This window comes from Diceros bicornis, chromosome 9 (assembly GCF_020826845.1).
Source record: "Diceros bicornis minor isolate mBicDic1 chromosome 9, mDicBic1.mat.cur, whole genome shotgun sequence".
Classification (NCBI taxonomy): domain Eukaryota; kingdom Metazoa; phylum Chordata; class Mammalia; order Perissodactyla; family Rhinocerotidae; genus Diceros; species Diceros bicornis.
The window spans coordinates 3340247-3360261 of NC_080748.1; the positions used below are offsets into that span (position 1 = coordinate 3340247).

The 20015-nt window shown below is 40.7% G+C and overlaps 1 protein-coding gene and 1 long non-coding RNA gene across 7 annotated transcripts in view; both read right to left on the reverse strand.

The window, feature by feature from the left end:
- The window catches only part of LOC131410032 (uncharacterized), a 96634-nt gene extending 86788 nt beyond the window's left edge, over positions 1–9846 (reverse strand). The window contains exon 1 of the long non-coding RNA XR_009221133.1: positions 9721–9846. This is a non-coding gene — a long non-coding RNA (uncharacterized LOC131410032). The remainder of the gene's footprint in view (positions 1–9720) is intronic.
- LOC131410027 (ral-GDS-related protein-like) overlaps positions 1–20015 on the reverse strand; it is a 209055-nt gene that overhangs the window by 106136 nt on the left and 82904 nt on the right. The window lies entirely within an intron of this gene.

Genomic DNA, 20015 nt, shown 5'->3' on the forward strand with positions numbered 1-20015 from the left:
GAAATGTTTTATTTTTTTATTTATTTATTTTTTTAAAGATTTTATTATTTTATTTTATTTTTCCCCCCAAAGCCCCAGTGGATAGTTGTATGTCGTAGCTGCACATCCTTCTAGTTGCTGTATGTGGGACTCGGCCTCAGGATGAACGGAGAAGTGGTGCCTCGATGCGCACCCGGGATCCGAACCCGGGCCACCAGCATCGCAGCGTGCGCACTTAACCACCAAGCCACAGGGCCGGCCCATACCCTGAAATGTTTTAAACCAATGAGCATTTGTCATTTGTCAATGAGTATTTCTATAATTTTATAAGAAACATTTAAATAGGAATTTTAACAGCAATAATGGCTGTTCTTTGGCCAGAATTCCATGTCATTCATTGTTTGGAATTATATCTAAGCTTTGATGGACTCTCCTCAGTGCCTTTTAAAATATCACTGTTCCTTACATTTAAATATCTTGTGATGGGTTTGTATCAGTCACCTCTTTTGTACCATTTCAGATCCTCTTGGGTCCTCCTACCCTTGAGTCGTATGTCATTTAGCAACCAGCTTTGCAGGTATCATATTTGCTTTATGCAAGTGCCTCCTGTCTGCTCCCCCCATGTTCTCCCTGTTCCCTCTGCCTCTCCGTCTCGCCCCGGGGTGTCCATGTTGATGCTGAGGTGTGAAAAACTTCCTGATCAAGCCCACACATGCACGGCCATGCTCCTTGTTGTATGAATGTGTGTGTGTTCAGCAATTCTGTATGGTCACAGGGTGCACGGCTATTATGGCATCTATGTGAAGGTGTGTTTTGTTGATGTCTGTGTGTTTAGAGAGTTCAAGTCACTGTGGGCTCTGAGACAGTGAGTGGTCTGTAAGTGTGTGAGTTTGTGTGTATGTTCTGAGTATCAGTGTGCATTATCAGGTGTAGTTTACAGACTGAATGCTGATGGTCATTTACAAATAGTGTGTATGTGGGTGTGGGTGTGTTGTCAGCATTTCCATGTGTTCAGAGGATGTCTGTCATTGTGGGAATGTGTGGAATAAGTATGTTGTTACAGATCAGCATGGGCACCAACACTGTTTGCCTGTTCCTAGTTCAACACTCAACACCCTTGAAGAAACATTGAGTCCAGACATTCACAGGCCCCATCAGGCCCACAGAGATCCTACTCAGCTGTTTTCTTCCCATCACAGAAATATGAACAGGTAGCCAAGGACCACTTGATATTTGAGAAAATCCTCTAGCATGAAAAATGGAGCAAGAAACACATACACAGAAGTGAAGGACTAAAGGAGTAGGAAGGAAATCCAGAGATCATAGTGAAACTTCAATTGCATATCGAGTAACATCTTCAAAATAATTAGAGATGGACCAGTCCCAAGGCCTAGTGGTTAAGTTCAGAGAACTCTACTTCAGCAGCCCAGGCTCCATTCCTGGGCATGGACCTACACCACTCATCAGTGGCCAGGCTGTGGTGGCAACCCACATACAAAATAGAGGAAGAGTGGCACAGATGTTAGCTCAGGGTGAATCCTCATCAGCAAAGGAAAAAAAAAAGAAGATAAAACATCCATTAAGTGTATATATATATGTATTGACGTTACTGCACAATATTGGGGTTCTCTTGCCCAATGCACATTAAAAAAGCCAGTTATTTTGGCATCAGCTTTTGGGAAAAGAATTGTCGCTTTATTTTTGTGAGATTTATCTGCAAGGAGACAGGGGCCATGTCTCTGTCTCAGATCTGTCTCCCGGATCCAGGGCTTGGGGCACAATTTATGGGATGAAGGGCAGGGCGGTCTGACATGTGGAGGTAGATGATTGGAAGTAAGGAGAAGTGAGGTAATTGATGATCTTCACAAGCAAAGTCAAGCTTTGTGGTTCTTCATCGGATGTGTGTTCAGAAATTGGCAGTGTTACGATGATCTGAGGATGGAGCTTTTAGCTGCTTGATGTCAAAAATGTCATTTATCGAGCATTTGCGCAGGTGTAGTTGATGGGTTGGTGGTGTCAACTGGCCTGAACTGGACTAGGGGTCTCAGTTCCTGAAAGAAAACTCTTAACTACTCTGTTGATAAGATGGGGTCAGTTGAACTGGTCCTGGAGGGCCCATGGTTATGTTGGTATATGCATATATATGCATATGCCTGAGATTATCTATATGTGTGTTAAATGTAGAATATATGCAAAACCAGGCTCTAGTGAAAGTGGTCAGGACAGATTTTAATCAGTAATATACCACTGCAATAGGGAAGAGGGAACAGGGTGAACTGAACTCAATTTGATTTGTACAGAGGTGACTGGGCATTTGAAAGGGAGAATGAGGGAGCAGGCAGAGGGGTGAGCAGGGTCTCAGTAGAGTCAGGGAGGGAAAAGTTACAGAGTGTTGGTCAGTGCAGTGTAATCTGGCCAGTTGTGTCTACTGGTTGGAAATGATTGAAGTTTCACTTTTCTCCTCTCACAGAGTCTGGGAGACAGACACCCTGTCCTCATCTCAAGGAATGGCTCTCAGGACCTTGAGAAATGCATTCCTTGGTTATTAGAGACACTTATATATATAAGTGTCTCTAAATATATATTTATATATATATATTATATATATATATATATATAAAACTCAAAAGGACAGAGGAAATATTCACAGTTGTAAGCACTTTTGGGTAAATGCTCTAAGAAAGGGATGTCAGAGGCAAATGATTGAGTGTTGGCCAGAACAAACAGTCAGTTCTTTTGGCTGCCTTGAGCTTTCTCAGGCCGACACTCTTTAAGGGGGCAGGGGTCATCCTAGGGATGTGGATTGGAGCTGTTAGAAACTGTGTCAGTGTTTAAGTCTTATAATGCGTGTGGAGGTGTGAAACCATTTGTGCTGAGAGGCTGTAGTTATTATAGGACAAGATTGAGGCCTAGTCAAGAAGAGGGCTCAATGGAGCCTGGCTTGAGTTTGGTCAAGTACAGGATCATATATAGAAATGATATGTACATTTTTTGGATAATATAAATCATTATATTGAATAATATAATATATTGAATTAAATAATATATATAATGAATATATATTGAATGTGTATAAATAACATAAGTATGTGTACATATATTTGAATTAAATAATATAAATATATAGAAGAGAGTGACATCAACATCATGGCAGAGTGAGCTTCCCCTATTGAACTCTCCTCCTCTAAGACACAACAAAAAGGACATTCATAGTCCAACAGAAGCTATTCACAAATAATATAAATATATATATGATTTAAAGGAATATTCAGACATAATAGAAATTTCCAGGGCCAGCTCCGGGGCTTAGCAGTTAGGTGCACGCACTCCACTGCTGATGGCCCGGGTTCGGATCTCAGGTGCGCACCAATGCACTGCTTCTCCGGCCATGCTGAGGCGGCGTCCCACATACAGCAACTAAAAGGATGTGCAACTATGACATACAACTATCTGCTGGGGCTTTGGGGGAAAAAAAAAGGAGGAGGATTGGCAATAGGTTTTAGCTCAGAGCCAGTCTTCCTCAGCAAAAAGAGGAGGATTAGCATGGATGTTAGCTCAGGGCTAATCTTCCTCACAAAAAAAAAAAAAGAAATTTCCAGAATTAATAAAAGACTTCTATTCTAGATTCAGGCAGGTGAACACATCTCAAGCATAATTAAAAAAAAAAAATCTAGAGTTAGATCCATCCAGGGAAACCAAAGAACACCAAATACAAAAGAAGATATTCAAAGCCCCACAGAGGGACAGAACACTTACAGAGACTTACATTTAGACCTATGATACATTTCTTAACAATGGAAGGCAAGAGAGAGTTGGATTAAATCTTAAAGATACAGAGAGAAAATGACTTTCAGTGTATACCCAATCAAATCATATCTCAAGAACTGGGGTGAATTACAGATATTTTTATGCAAACATTTACTAAGAGTATTACCACCAACAAATGCTCATTAAGGAACTTCTAAAGAATGTACTTTAAGGGGGCCAGCTACCCAGTGTAGAGGTTTAAGTTCAGCACGCTCTGATTCCAAGGCGTGGGTTCATGGGTTCAGATCCTAGGAGTGGACCTACACCACACATCAGCCATGCCATGGTGGTGACCCACATACAAAATAGAGGAAGACTGGCACAGAGGTTAGCCCAGAGCTAATATTACTCAAGGGAAAAAATTAAAAAGTAAAATGAATGTACTTTAACAAAAAATTGATAGAAGAAATGCTAAGATGTAAAAATGGATTGTGAGGATAAAAAAGGGTAAACATCTGAATAAATCATTGAAAGCATCACTTTACCAAACAATAATAATATTGACAATGTATAACTGATGGAGTTAAAAACTAATGACAAGGGAACTTCTGTTTTAGAGTAGACGAGGACAGGAAAGCACTCTTGCTGCAAAACCGGACAAAGCCAGATAAATTATAGATATATTTTTAGAGCATCAGAGAACTTCAGAACCAACCAACTAAAATTCCAGAAAGAAGAAAAACTCTTTTATGTGAGCAAGAATTTTTACCTTTCTTTCCCCCAGAAGCATTTTCTGATTCTGGGTGCCTGTTGAGGATCTGTCTTGCTCAGTCTGAGCCTCGGCTAGAGAAAAGAGAAACTAGGCAAACTTGTAGTGATTCTGCAGGATTGGTGTGGCAGAGGAAACCTGAGTGCTTTCACACACACAACTGCTCTTCCTCACAGCACCTGTGCTAAGTTTTGGTGCCACACAGGAATCCGGGGAACTAGGCCAAAGCTTCCATAAAGCAAAGTGAAACCTCCAGAAGTGGTGGAAGTGGCCTAAGTCCAACATACTGCTAGTCTGACCTTCAGGGAATTTGCCATATTGTGAAGCGATGTAAGGTAGGAGGCTGGAGAGCTGCGCTGAAATGTCTGAAGGGCGTAGCTGAATTTTCTGTGGGCTCCCAAACCTGAGGAGACAGAGATCTACGAGACTTAGAACCAGGCGCCTGTGTGGGGGAGGGGAGCAGAGCAAACAGGGGGAAAGCGGAAGGGCTGGGTTTACTAAAAGTGAGACCCAGCCCCAAGTCTGATCAACATCTGATTGGACTCAGGTGCTCCAACCTCACTGTTTCCCAATGAAGGAAGACAAGGTCACATGGAGCCTCTCGAGTTACATTACACAGACCTTCCAAAGACACTGGTGAGAGGATGGAGAAGGCAAGCCACAGACTGGGAGAAGACCTTTGCAAATCACATATCTGACAGGACTATAAAGAACTGTCAAAACTCAGCAATAAAAAAATCCAAGTTTAAAATGGGCACAGAATTGGACACTTCACCAAAGAAGATAAACAGATGGCAAATAAGCTCATGAAAACATGCTCAACGTCATTAATCATGAGAAAAATGCACATGAAAACCACATTGAGATACTGCTATGTACATATTAGAATGTCTAAAATTAAAGATGTTGACCATACCAAGTGTTAATGAGGATGGAAAGTCACTGGAACACTACTACATTGCTGGTAGGAACACAAAGTGGTTCAACCTCTTTGGAAAACAGCTTTCAAGTGGAGTTTGTTATGCTGCTGTAACAAATCAGCACAAATTTCATGGCTTAAAACAACTCAGATTTATTGTTTTACAGTTCTGTAGGTTAACAGTCTGACACGGTCTCCTTGGGCTAAAATCAAGGTGTTGGCAGAGCTAGGTTCTTTTAGGGGGACTCTAAAGTTTAATCCATTTCCTAGCCTTTTCAAGCTTCTAGAGACAACCACATTCCTTAGCCTATGGCCCCCCTCCTCCACCCTCAAGAGCAAGAACTCGGCATCTCTCTGGCCCTGCTTCCCTTGTTGCATCTTTTTTCTACTCGCCTGCTGTTCTTTCCCTTTTAAGGGCCTTTGTGATGCACTGGGCCCACCTGGATAATCCAGGATAATCTCTATATTTTAAAGTCAGTTGATTAGCAACCTTAATTCCATCTGCAAACTTAATTCACCTTTGCCAAGTAAACTAATGTATTCCCAGGTTCCAGGGATTAGGACATCTTTCTGGGCCATGACTTTGCTACCACAAACAGTTTTTAAAATAAAGTTAAACATACACATACCATGTGACCCAGCAATTCCACTTCTAGGTGCTTACCTAAGAGAAGAAGACTAACGTTCACACAAAAACTTGTTTGCAAAGATTTATAGCAGCTTTATTCATAGTCAAAAAAGACAAAACTGAAAATAACTCAAATGTCCTTCAACTGGTGGATGGATAAACTGTGGTACATTCATACAATAGATACTACATTCAGCAATAAAACAGAAGGAACTGCTGATACAGGCAACAACATGGATGAACACTAAACTGAATGTATTTTGCTACATGAAAGAATCCAGACTCAAAAGGCCAAATGCTGTAGGATTCCATTTATATGATATTCTAGAAAAGACAAACCATAGGGAAAGACAACAAATCATTAGTTGCCAGGGGTTAAGGGTGGGGGAAGAGTTGACTACAAAAGAGCAGCTGAAGGGAGTTCTGGGTGCTGGAACTGTTCTGTATATTGAAGGTGGTAGTGGCACAGCTCTATGCATTTGTCAAAACAGTTGTACAAAGAGGGAAACAAATACATCATTTCTCAGTCATCAGATTGGCAAAACTTTAAAAATCTGACAATGCCGATCTGACAATTCCCAGGGAAAGGATGACTCAGACACTGTTGGCGAGAATGGAAATTGTTAAAACTTCAGAGGATGATTTGGCTGCAGCTCGTCAAGTTGCAGATGCACATCAGCCTCTGGACCAGCAATCCACTCACAGGCAGGCGTCCATTCTAGGGAATCCACGTGTGCTCGAGGAGACACACACAAGTATAGTTATTAAACATGGTATGGGAATGAATTAATTGTGGTTAGTAGTTATTTAAAAAAGAAAGCAAAAAATGCATATGGGAAAGAATCAACCCTGCTGGCTACATATATGATCTGGGAAGGTAACTCACTGGTTTGTCTACTTAATAGTACATAGCACAGACAGCACTGTACTAGGAATCTGGAGACAAGCATCTGAGCATACAGTTCTAACTCTGCCACTAAGTAGCAGTCAGACTATGGATGACTTAACTTGAGAAACCTCACTTTTCATTTACTGGAAAATGAAGAGGTTAGGCTCTACAACCACTAAAATTATTTCCAACTCCACAAATCTATGCTTCAATAAGTCAACAATCAAAAATTATATTCCAAAGTACCTATGTTCAGAAACTGTTTTTCCCAGACACCCTGAAGTTAGAAACTATCAGGGAAATAGGATATCTTAAAATATTGATACATAGGGCTGGCCCCGTGGCTTAGTGGTTAAGTGCGCGCACTCTGCTGCTGGCGGCCTGGGTTCGGATCCCGGGCACGCACTGACACACCGCTTCTCTGGCCATACTGAGGCCGTGTCCCACATACAGCAAATAGAAGGATGTGCAGCTATGACATACAACTATGTACTGGGGCTTTGGGGGAAAAAATAAATAAATAAAATTATTAAAAAAAATATTGATACATAAAATGGCCCAAATTTCTTGGTACGTCTATGACAAGCTGTTTAATCAAGATGGTAACTCAGAAAGAGCGTATAAACAGCAAAACCTACCATATTGACTTGGGTCACCCTCAGGAAAAACATATGTCCTCTCCCACTTTAACATTCCAAAACAAATTCACCATACTAGTGAGTCCGTCTTGTCAAGTTCAGGTCTGTCTAGCCAGAAGTCATTCATGTATATGGTAAGATTTACTTCATTTTTTAACAAAGATAAAAAGATAAATGGCTTTTTGTATTTTTGCCTGTTTCATCTATAAATATCTTACATTACAATTTAATAGCTTCAGACTGCTACAGTAATTTAAAGAGCCTTTTGAAACTTGTAATATGCCACGTCCAACAGAATCCAGTAAAAAAATCAATAGTTCACAATCCAACAATGCTTATTTAGATTCATTACCAACAATCCTTACACTTCAAAGACACCAATAACCAACATGTCATTTGTTCCTCCTGCAGAATTTCATAGGTTGTTAAATTCTGGTATCATCCAAAAGTATAATTAGGATGCTATCAATAAAATGTATTTTTTTATCAGAAATATTAAAACTAATGATTAAACTATTAAACTAAATGATTAACTAAATATTAAAACTAATGGCAACTAACGATCTGTTGTCTTTCCCTATGGTTTATCTTTTCTAGAATATCATATAAATGAAATCCTACCGTATTTGGCCTTTTAACCTTTCACCCTCTCAGTTGTGGGAGGTCAAGATTTGGCCACCCTGAAATCCATCTCTTTACCTTGGTTGTTTTCTCTAGGGACATTTGACCTCCCCCACTAACTAAAGAATTTGACATAGTAACTCCTTCCTGGAACAGATCTATCATGATGGCTGTAAAGATAATGTAGGATAAATGTTACAATAGGAAAGGCACCAACAAGCCCATCTTATCCGAAGTTCTGTCTCTCTGGCCACCTTCTCTGGATGGCCCTGCGAGAAGTTGCCAGACAATCATTTACATTTATAAGGAAAATCTCCATTTGTAAAGGTATCTCCCTCTCTGTTTTGGGAAGAGGGGGGAATGGCCTCATTTCTAGAGGCTTATCAATGTGAAACGTGAGGCCTTAAATCTGCATAATAACCTTACTCTTGTTTACTGTGCTTTAGTGGTAATCTCCTGTAACTGACTCCCCCCATCCCCAACACCCTCCTTTGTCTTTGGCTGAACATGGTACTTAAGACAAGAATTTCTGCTATTGTGTTGAGAAACGCAGTGTCCCTGCTTTCTCCCATGTATACATGTTATTAAACTTGTATTATTTTCTCCTGCTAACCTGTCTTGTTAATTATTTGGCCAGCCATAAGAACCTTAAAGAAAAGGGCAGAGGGAGATTCCACCTCTTCCCCCGACACAATCAAATCAAAATTTGAAAATTCTTGCTCTACGAGCTTTCCAAATCTAAATTCTTACAATTCTAAATGAGTATGGAAACAAAACTCACACTACATACTACTTCTAAAAACCTCCTCCTTATCCGATTTTAATTTTAGCACCAACTACCAAGAAAAACCTTTCCACTGAAACCTAAATTCCTTACACATTATGTCAATCATCAATTGATCAGTCATCAGTCTATGTTAACAGAAGGTGAGTTATTATTAGGAAGCTACATAATTTGCACCAAAGACTGTTTAAAGCTCCTTTCATTAAATGCAGTTTACAACAATTCACAGGCTTCAAAGTTCACCTTGCAAATATAGAGTCAATTATCAGAAACCATTAATGGGATTAGGCTTTTCTATAAAGGTGGTCCCAAGGAAGTAGGAACGCTTATTTGTTTAAAGAACGCAGTGAGGAGCCCAATAGCCTGCGCGGAGTCAGGCAGAGGAGCGCTGACCACGGGCGTCTTCTGAAGGAAAGTGTTCACCCCGGGATGTCGAGACCTGGCCTAGACGGGGTCCTGGGGGAGCGCGAACTCAAGGGCTCGAGCAGAGGGCAGGCGACTCCCTGCCGCCCCCTGCACCTCCGCTGGGTGGGCAGGAGGCCCCGCCAGGGTGGGGCCCCCGCCAAAGCAGAGGGACCCGCCAGCCAGGCGGCGCTCCTCTGCTGCTCAAAGGGACAGAGTTGGGCTCCCCCGCCTGGGGCAGCCCGCCAGCAGCCCCGTCCCCCGACCCCATCCGCGGAACCCCCACCGCGCTCCCGCCATCTGCGGCGGAGATCTCCACGCCGAGCCCGCCGCCCACCGCCTACCTCAGCGCTGCCTCCTGCCCAGCGCTCCTCCACACTGCAGAAAGGAGAGCTCCCCTGTGCTGAAAATCATGGAGGAAGGATCCAGAAACCGCCAATCCCCCTACACAAACCTCCGAGACAGCCACCTGCGCAGCTGGGGCCCCACCTCCAGTGCACACGCCCCGGGGCTCTCCAGCTCCCCAGCCCCTCTGCCGCTCTGAGAGCCAGTCCTGCGCATGCGCTGGCCTCCAAGAACAATGGGAGCCGCTGGGGGGCACCGGGAGGGGGATGGGGGTGCGGGGACCAAGGTGTACCTGAGAGGGAGAGCGGGAGCTGGCTGGCACTCTGCAGGCCTTGACTCTGCTCTCCCTGGATGACCATCAGTTCCTGGAGAAGATCTGCCTTCCCTTGAGGCGGCTCCTCCTGTCCTGAGAAGCACGTTACATGATCTAACATTTGTTTAAAAAAGAACAATGACATCCTTAACACCTGATGTGTCGTGTCCCCAGAAGAATTATCTGCTTCCCCAGAAGACTAGACAGTGAGCAGCTGGGACTGAGTTCTGACCCGGGAAGGAAGGACGCTGAGGGCACAGCTGTCTCCCCTCTGCCGGCTCCTTCCTCTGAGTTGTGGCCGTGATGGGGCCACAGCGTTGGGGACTCATGCAGGTGACAACACTCACATGTTTGCCCACCATATTACATTTCTTATGGTTGAGTGGTTAAAATGGGAGGCTAGCTGTCAGTTTTTCTGACAATTTCACTTGCAGAAATGTCTTTGGACAAAGAAGTTTGTTTTCTTAAGTTCTGATTTTTATAATCAATAACAATAGTTAAAATGCTTATTTTCTTAATCTCATTGGCATGCAAAAACAAACAAGTCACTTGGTTTTCACCAAATTGGCCACATTTTCATTAAAACTTTGGAAGTATTGCTGTTTGAGGTAAAGAAAGCATTTGGGAAGAACAATTACCCTTGGATAATATCTTCCCACATAAATGTACAAACACACAGTTATGAGCCGTTCTGAGGGGCCTGGGAAATCCAGTTTGAGTTCTCCAATGGATCATCTGAAGTAAGGTTAAATTAGTAATTTTCTAAGGAGTTTGCTAGTAAATATTCACGTCGCCTTCATCAAATAGGTCTGGTGATTTAAATGAAGGTTGAGCTTAATGATAAAAGTTTTCAAGAGACTGAGAAATATTAAGTAAATGTACTTAAAACAAAAAGGTGCAAATCAAAGTAAAGCCTGCCATTATCCTCTTTAAAACAGAGCCACAGTAGCACTATTGTCAAGGTATGAGAAGGAATAGAAATGCTTTATAAAGTCAATTCTTCACTTCTAAAGGACCTAACGTGACATTCTAGAAATCTCCATAGTCTTTCACTTATCTAGATTAAAATTGCTCAATTTATATTTTAAAGACTAATGTATCTGAGGGCAAAATATTCAAGGTCAGTGTTTAATTGTTTTTCATTGTTGCAAAGTACATGGGTATAAAGTGTGGCTGAAATCCATGGTCTTGGAGAAGAAAAATATATAGAACTTATTTATCACTCTCACAGTGTGTCCTGACTTAATCCTACAAATATCCCAAGAATAAAGCCTCAGTGAATTCCATTCTGTTCTTAAATATGACATCTTTCATTTCTAATGAATATTCTCAAATTAGGCTCTAGCTAGTAATTATGTTCCTGATGCAAATAGGCAGTAAAAAAGAATCCATGCTTGATTAACTCGGGCTCAAGAGGACTACTTAGAACCAAAATTTGTTTTTTGCTTTGTTTTTCTTTATCGATTTCTTTCTTTCTCCTCAGTGGAGTCGGCGGATAAATGACACAGAAAGCTGAGAGACTGGAGGGCAGGGTCTTGAAGAATGTAAGATTTCCTAATCTTCGAGATCTTTTTTATCTTTAAAATTCTGTGATTTTTGCTGTTTATATAGGAGTTCATTTTTTTCATTATTTCTCATAGTGATCATAATAGTGAGACTAACAAAACTTAACACCTGTGGAACATTTTTTGTGGTAAAAATTTATGTCATTCTGACAACTGTTAATATTTTAAAAAGCCACTAAGAGATAACCTGATGCTCAGAGGATTATTAGGGTGGTGAGATTGTTCTGTACATAATGGTGGCTACATGTCACTATATGTGTGTCAAAACTCATGTAACTGTACAACACAAAGAGTGACCCTTAATCTAGGGAGTGTAGTTCATAATGTGGGAGATCAAGATTTGGCCACCTGAAATCTATCTCTTTACCTTGGTTGTTTTCTCTGAGGACATTTGACCTCCCCCACTAACTGCCTAAAGAATTTGACATAGTAACTCCTTCCTGGAACAGATCTTCTGTCTGATGGCTGTAATATAATGTGTAATAGATGTTACAATAGAAAAGGCACCAACAAGCCCATCTTCTCAGAAGTTCTGTCTCTGGCCACATTCTTTGGATGGCCCTGCAAGGAGTTGCCAGACAGACATTTACATTTATACGGGAAATCTCCATTTGTAAAGGTATCTCCCTCTCTGTATTTGGGAAGAGGGGGGATGACCTCATTCCTAGAAACTTATCAATGTGAAAAATGAGGTCTTAAATCTGCATAATAACCTTACTCTTGTTTACTGTGCTTTAGTGATAATCTCCTGTAACTGACTCTCCCCACCCCCAACATCCTCCTTTATCATTAGCTGAACATGGTATTTAAGACGAGAATTTCTGCTATTGTGTTGAGAAACGCAATGTCCCTGCTTTCTCCCATGTATACATGTTATTAAACTTGATATTATTTTCTCCTGCTAACCTGTCTTGTTAATTATTTGGGCAGCCATAAGAATCTTAAGGAAAAGGGCAGAGGGAGATTCTCTCTCACTTCCCCGACAATAACAACGTTTCAATATTGTTCATTCATTATAACAAACGTATCACACTAATGCAAGGTGTTAATAACAGGGGAGATGGCGCTTGGGAGAGAGGGGAGAGGCAGTACGGTGGATGTATGGAGCTCTATGTACTGTGGGAGATCAAGATTTGGCCACCCTGAAATATATCTCTTTACCTTGATTGTTTTCTCTGAGGGACATTTGACCTCCCCCACTAACTGCCTAAAGAATTTATACATGATGGCTCCTTCCTGGAACAGATCTTCTATCATGATGGCTGTAAAGATAATGTAGGATAGAGGTTACAATAGGAAAGGCACCAAGCCTCTTTTATCAAAAACTCTGTGTCTCCTGACCACATTATCTATAGATGACCCTGAAAAGAATTGTTTTCCTGCCCTCTGAAGTCCCAAGCCACTACCCGCCCCCAACACGCTCCTCGCCTTTAGCTGCGATACTTAAGCAAGCAGCTTAGACAGAGTGACGAGTTGCTCATTTCTGAGTTTCTCCCATGTATACACGTTATTAAACTTGGTATTATTTTCTCCTGCTAACCTGTCTTGTTAATTATTTGGCCAGCCATAAGAACCTTAAGGGAAAGGGCAGAGGGAGACTCTCTCCCTCTCCCGACATACTATCTGTTCAATAATCTGTGAATCTAAAACAGTATTGTTAAGAATAAAGTGTTTAAAGATTTTTTGAAAGGCACCGAAAGGTGAGCTAACACTGTAGGGCATCTATTTTGTGCAGAAGGTCAAGGAAGAAGAAGTTGAAATGATTTAAAAAGTTCACCTTGTGACAGTTTGAATTGTGGTGTGTTTCTGAAGCCTTAGACAAGGGCAGGACATAGAATTTGAGACAGGAATGAAATAAAGGAGAAGGAAGACATCAGCGTGATCAGACCTGATCAATTAATATTTAGGACAAGTTACTATATTGGATGGATTTGTTTTTATTTTCTTTGCTTTTTAGAAACCTTACACCTTTCTATGAAAGCCACACGTGCACAGTGTCAACAGGTATGTTTCCTACCGAGCGGCAGCTGCGTCTCTCCCTCTGCATCTTCTATTCCTTCCCCCTCCTCTCACCACCTCTGACTGATGGTCGCTGTTTCTATCTCCCTTCCTTACTCTTCCTCTCTCCTATTTTTTTTTTTTTTTTTTTTTTGCTTTATCTTTGTGTTTCTTTCTCCTCTAACACATCAGACTAACCATAACCTTCCTGGTCATTGTTTAGTTCTACTGAAGGAACTCAGTGGTTTCCATCAAGAAATGATAGATCAGTGTTCTGGGAAAATTTTCTCTATTTCAGCTACTTCTCCACCCTCAATCTAAAGCAGGAAAATTTCTTGAACGTTGAGCCAATTTTTTATATTTTTTTCTTTTTTGAATCCAAATTTCAGAGCTCCTGGTCATATTGGAAAAATTGCTGAAGAAGGCTACCTGGAGTTGAGCCGATACTTCTTCCTATGGCCATAGAAAAGAATCCTTATTTTGGCCATGGGGCCTCAGGAGAAGCCCTCGTGAGAGAGGAATCCACGCTAACCCTATGTTGTACCTAGGACTGGCTTCTCCTAAGACAGTGGTTCTCGAACTCCAGTGTGCATTAGAACTGTGTGGAGGTCCCCTACAACACAGAATGCTGAGCCCATCCCAGAGTTTGTGATCCAGTAGGATGGCGGACACAAGAATTTACATCTCTGACCATTTCCCAGGTGCTGCTGCTGACCAGCCACACATTGAGAACCACCGGCTTAGAAACCTTAGGTTTCAAAGGATGCTTTGCTAGAGCAGACAGCCAAAACTATCAAAATCTTAATCAAGATTCACCAACAACTTGAATGTGTTGGCATTTGGATCTAGAGGCTCCTGAATTTTCAGAGACTAAAGCAAACATTACTCTGAGTTCAAGGTTTGTGACTCTCCTAAGTGTTACCCAATTCCTTTGCTTGCTTCCGTCAACCCCTACCTGGCTAGGAAAGAACATTAAAAACAAAGCCAGCTTTGATTATTTAATCTTCAGTCAATTAAGACATTTTTGAGGAAGATTTTTTTGACAGAATAGCCAACTTTCTTTTATCTACACTATTGGAAATGAATTATTAGTGATAACAATGGTTATTTACTGAGGACCTAATATGTCTCAAGCCCTTTACAGACTTTTATTGCTCTGCTTCTCAGAACCCTGCGGCATCCCAGGTGTGTTCACTGTTTCCCCACCACTCCTCTAATGAACCCCCCAGACCACACTTACATTTGACTTCACTATGCCTTCTCTCATTTAATTTAGCAATAGAGTAAAATTACAGAAGAAACTTGAAGGGGCCTTGAGCCCCAGCAGGAGAAGGTCTAAAGTCTATCCAGGACAAATGCCTTAATGTTTGTTTCTGAGAAGTTTCCAGGGACAAATACTCCACTAACTCCAGAAATCAGTTCTGGTATCTCTAATCAATGATATACATTAATTAATTGGTTTTTTATTGATTGGTTGATTGTCTGCTATATTACTTTGCCATATAATAAAATTTTTCTTTGTGTTATTTAAATAATTTTCACTTTATATCCACTTTTTAAATTTAGCCTTCTCTGGACTTCCTCATACATTGAAGACGGTAAATGTCACCTATTAGCATTTTCCTCTTCTGTTTAGATAACCCCAGTTTCTTTACTGTATTAAAAATATTTAATAAGGCCGGCCCCATGGCTTCGGATCCCGGGCACGCACTGACGCACAGCTTCTCCGGCCATGCTGAGGCCTCATCCCACATACAGCAACTAGAAAGATGTGCAGCTGTGACATACAACTATCTACTGGGGATTTGGGGGAAAAAATAAATAAATAAAATTATAAAAAATATATATATATATTTATAAGTGTTGTGCTTTTTTTCTCCAGTTCTTCTCTAGGTTCAATTTATTGGGTAGTATAGTGGAAAGGTGACTTCAGAGGTCCTGTGTGGTAAAGAATCACCTTTGTACTGTATTCAATGTGAATAAAATCTATATTAGTTTTGTGTTCAGTCTAATCTGGAATCTGAACCTTTCCTTCCATCCTCCCTCTATTGTCTGGAATAGTTAATAATCCCAGACCTAGAGTTTTGCTTGTGGAAAGTGTTTGTTGTTCTTGTTGGTTAGTTGGTTTAACCATCTAACAATTCAATTTATTTAGTAGATATGTGAGTTTTCCTATTTTATGTTTTTTTGTGTGTGTCAGTTTCAGTATATGGATTTTTTATAAAGTGAATTTTGACCTTTGCTGTCTAATTCGTAGTGCTAAGTATTTCACAAAATGATGTATCTCGTTAAGATCTAAGCACTCTGTAGAGAATACTTCTTATTTGATTTCTGATACTGGTCATTTGTGTTTCATTTCTTTTTCTTTTCCTTAGTCGGTTTTGCTAGTGGTTTATTAACATTATTAATACTTTAAAAATAACTTTTAGCCTGATTTATTTCTTTAATATTTTTCTATTTCATTGATTCTTATCTTTATTATTGTTTCCTATCTGTATTTTTTCCAGTGTTATTCTCTTTTAATTCTTGAGACAGAAGCTGAGATTGTGGATTTCCTGTCTTTCTTCCATACTCATACATTCATTTAAGGCTACATACAGATGTAGCTGGTATCTCTTGTCTTCCCTAGTGTATTTCTAAACTCTGTGCTGCAAGCCATGTCTGCCCCATAGCGTCTCCAGCCCATGATCTGCAACCATGCCAGCCTTTGTGTGTCTCCATCCCTCTACCTGAAGCTCATACCTTGTGTCGAGTGTCACCATCTCATATGACTGCAGTCCATGTCTGCCCTTTTGTTTTGTCAAGATTTTCTCTCCCCTCTGTCCATACCACCTCTCAAAAGTCTCCATTCCTTGTTCCTGTAGCCCTTGCCAACCCATATGAGTCTCCATCCCCTCTCTCTAAAACCCATGTCAGACAACTCATGTCATTCTCTCAATTACCTGCAGCGCGTATATTTTCCTCGAGTGTCTCTATCTCCTGTGCCCACATTTTATACCAGACCTCACATGCCTCTCTCATTCCATGTGTCTGCATCCCTTTCCATCCCTGAGCATGTCTGTCCGCTGTGCTTCAGCCCATGCCAGCTCGTGTTTGTCTACATTCTCTGTGCCTCCAGCCTATCTAGACAACCAGTGTTTTCATTTACTGTTCCTCTAGCCTCTGTCTGAACTCGTGTGTTTCCTTACCCTGTGCCTGTAGCCCATGTGTGCCTCAAGTGTCTTCACTCAGTGTCCCACGCTTGGGTGTCATTCACTTGTTAAAGGACATATTGGTTCCTTCTAGGTTTTGGCCACTGTGAATAAAGCTGCTTTTTAGATGTTTTTAGGAGTCTGTGTGTGGATGTATATTTTCACAGTAGTTGGAGAAATACACTGGTGCACAATTGGTGCACCATATAGTGACACTATATTTAGCTTCACAAGAATTAGCAAGATGTCTTCTTAAGAGGTTGTACTATGTGTATTCCCATCAGCAGTGAATGAGATTTCCTATTGTCCTACATCCTCACCAGTAATTAGTGTTGTCAGTTTTTGGTTTTTAGCTATTCTACTAGAAGAGTAGAGTATCTCATTGGTGTTTTAATTTGCTTTTTCTTAATGCACAATGCATTTTATTTTCCAATAATTTCTTGTTGTTGAGAAATTTATATTTGCTTATTTGCCATGTATATATATATTTTTGGTAACTTGTCTATTCACATTTTGGTCTATTTATTTTAATTTGGGGAGTTTGTTTTCTTGTTGCAGTATTTGATTGGTTCTTTGAATATTTTGCATACAGGTCTTTCTGCAGATATGTGTTTTACAAATGTATTATCCTAGTCAGGAGTTTGTATTTCCACTCTGTGAATGCCGTCTGTCCCAGATTGGATAGTTTAAACTCAACCAAGTCCACATGATCAATTATTTTCTTCATGGATGGTGCTTTTTGTGTTGTATATGAAAACTAATCATCAAACTATAAATCATGAAGATTTTCTCCTGTTTCCCAGAATGATTTTTACAGTTTTGCATTTTATTTTAAGTTGATGAGTGATTTTGAGTAAATTTATGTCTAAGGTGCAAAGTTTGTGTCTTTGTTCATTTATTTCCATAGGGTCCTCCTTTTGTATCATCACCATGGTTGATGATGACTAGAGACTAAAAGACTAAAGACCTAAAAGACTATTATTTTTTATGTTAGAGTGCATTTATTGTCTTGACCAAGATCAAGTTGTCTGTATTTGCAGAGGTCTTTGTGTGGACTTTCCATGATTTTTCATTTACCTCTCTGTCTATTCATTTTATTTTTTTATTTTTTATTTATTTTTTAATTTTTTTAAATTTATTTTTCCCCCAAAGCCCCAGTAGATAGTTGTATGTCACAGCTGCACATCCTTCCAGTTGCTGCACGTGGGATGCGGCCCCAGCATGGCCGGAAAAGCAGTGCGTGGGGGTGAGCCCGGGATCCGAACCCTGGCCACCTGCAGCAGAGCGCACACACCCAACTGCCAAGCCATGGGGCCGGCCCTATTTTTAAAATATCACGGTTGCAGATCCTGGGCGTGCACTGAAGCACGGATTCTCCGGCCATGCTGAGGCAGCATCCCACATACAGCAAATAGAAGGATGTGCAGCTATGACATTCAACTATCTACTGGTTCTTTGGGGGAAAAAAATAAATAAATAAAATTATAAAAAAAAAATCACGGTCTCTTGATTATTGTAGTATTGTAAAATATCGCAGTCTCTTGACTTTGTAATTAATCTTGAAATTGAGAAGTGTGAGTTCATCAATTTGTTCTTCATCAGGATTGTTTAGACCACTCAAGGTTTCAAATGAGTTCTTCAATATCTACAAAATAGCTTGGTGGGATTTTTATTGGAATTGCACAGGATCTTTAGATCAATTTAAGAAGAATTGACATCTTAATAATATTGTGACTTTTGATCATGAGCAAGGAATATATCTCAATTGATTTATTTTTTCCTTTATTGCTTTTAAGAGTGTCTCATATTTTTTTCCACAGATATCTGTAAATATTTTATTGGATTTACACTTGAGGATTTCTTTGTGTATGTGTGTGTATTGTTAACGGTATTGTTTCATATTCCAATTACTTGTTGGTATATAGAAAATCAACTGAATTTTGTATACTGAATTTGAACCTCTCTTCATGATATCTCTATAAATTCCCATCTGGGCACAGAACAGGGGCCTCCGTTTCTGTTTGAACATCCCAAATCATGGCATTGAATAATCTGAATACTGAATTTCAGCCATTCACCAGAACTGCCAAGGCACACAGCCACCACTAATACTGCAGTTACAAGCCTTTTCCAAGAGACATGCCCTCGGATTCATTAAAGAACGCCTGTTTTCCACTCGGCCTGGCAGTGGCAGTTTGGCAAGAAGACTGCAGAGCCCTTATAGGCTTATTCCTAGAGCTGAGCCAAACTCTCCCTGTCTTCCATTGTTGAAACTGAGTCTGTGCAGAACCTACCTCAGCTCTAGGAATTAAGGTTCTCTCACACATAACTTCCCAGACACACTGCAGTTACCAACCTTTTCTGAGAGTCATTCCCTCAGATTCACTAAAGAAAGCCAGTTCTCAACTCGGCCTGCCAGTGGCAGTTTGGCAAGAAACTGCAGAGCCCTTAGAGGCTTGTCCCTAGAGCTGAGCCAAACTATCTCTGTCTTCCATTTCTGGATCTGAAACTGTGCAGAACCTCCCTCAGCTCTAGGAATTAAGACTGTCTCACACATAAATTCCAAGACACAGTGCAATTAAAAGCCTTTTCTGAGAGGCATTCCCATGGATTCACTAAAGAAAACTGGTACTTGACTCGGCCTGCCAGTGGCAGTTTGGTGAGAAACTGGAGAGCCAGATTGTATGTATAACTGAGATAAAATGGTATTTATCTTTCTCTGTCTCAGATATATCACTTAGCATAATGACCTCAAGGTCCATCCATGACATTGCAAATGGCAAGATTTTTTCATTTTTATGGCTGAATAATATTCCATTGTAAGTATATACCCCATTTTCTTTCCTTTTCTTTTGTGAGGAAGATCAGCCCTGAGCTAACATGTGCCAACCCTCCGTTTTTTCCTGAGGGAGACTGGCCCTGGACAAACATCCGTGCCCACCTTCCTCAACTTTATATGGGACTCCATCACTACATGGCCTGACAAGTGGTGAGGCAGTGCACACCCGGGATCTGAACCCCTGGCTGCCACAGCAGAGCACACACACTTAACCACTATGCCACCAGGCCGGCCCATACCACGTTTTCTTTATCCACTCATCTATTGATGGACATTTAGGTTGTTTCCATATCTTAGCTATTATAAATAATGCTGTAATAATCACTGGGTTGCATATATCTTTTCAAGTTAGTGTTTTCATTTTCTTTGGATAAATATACTGAGGTGT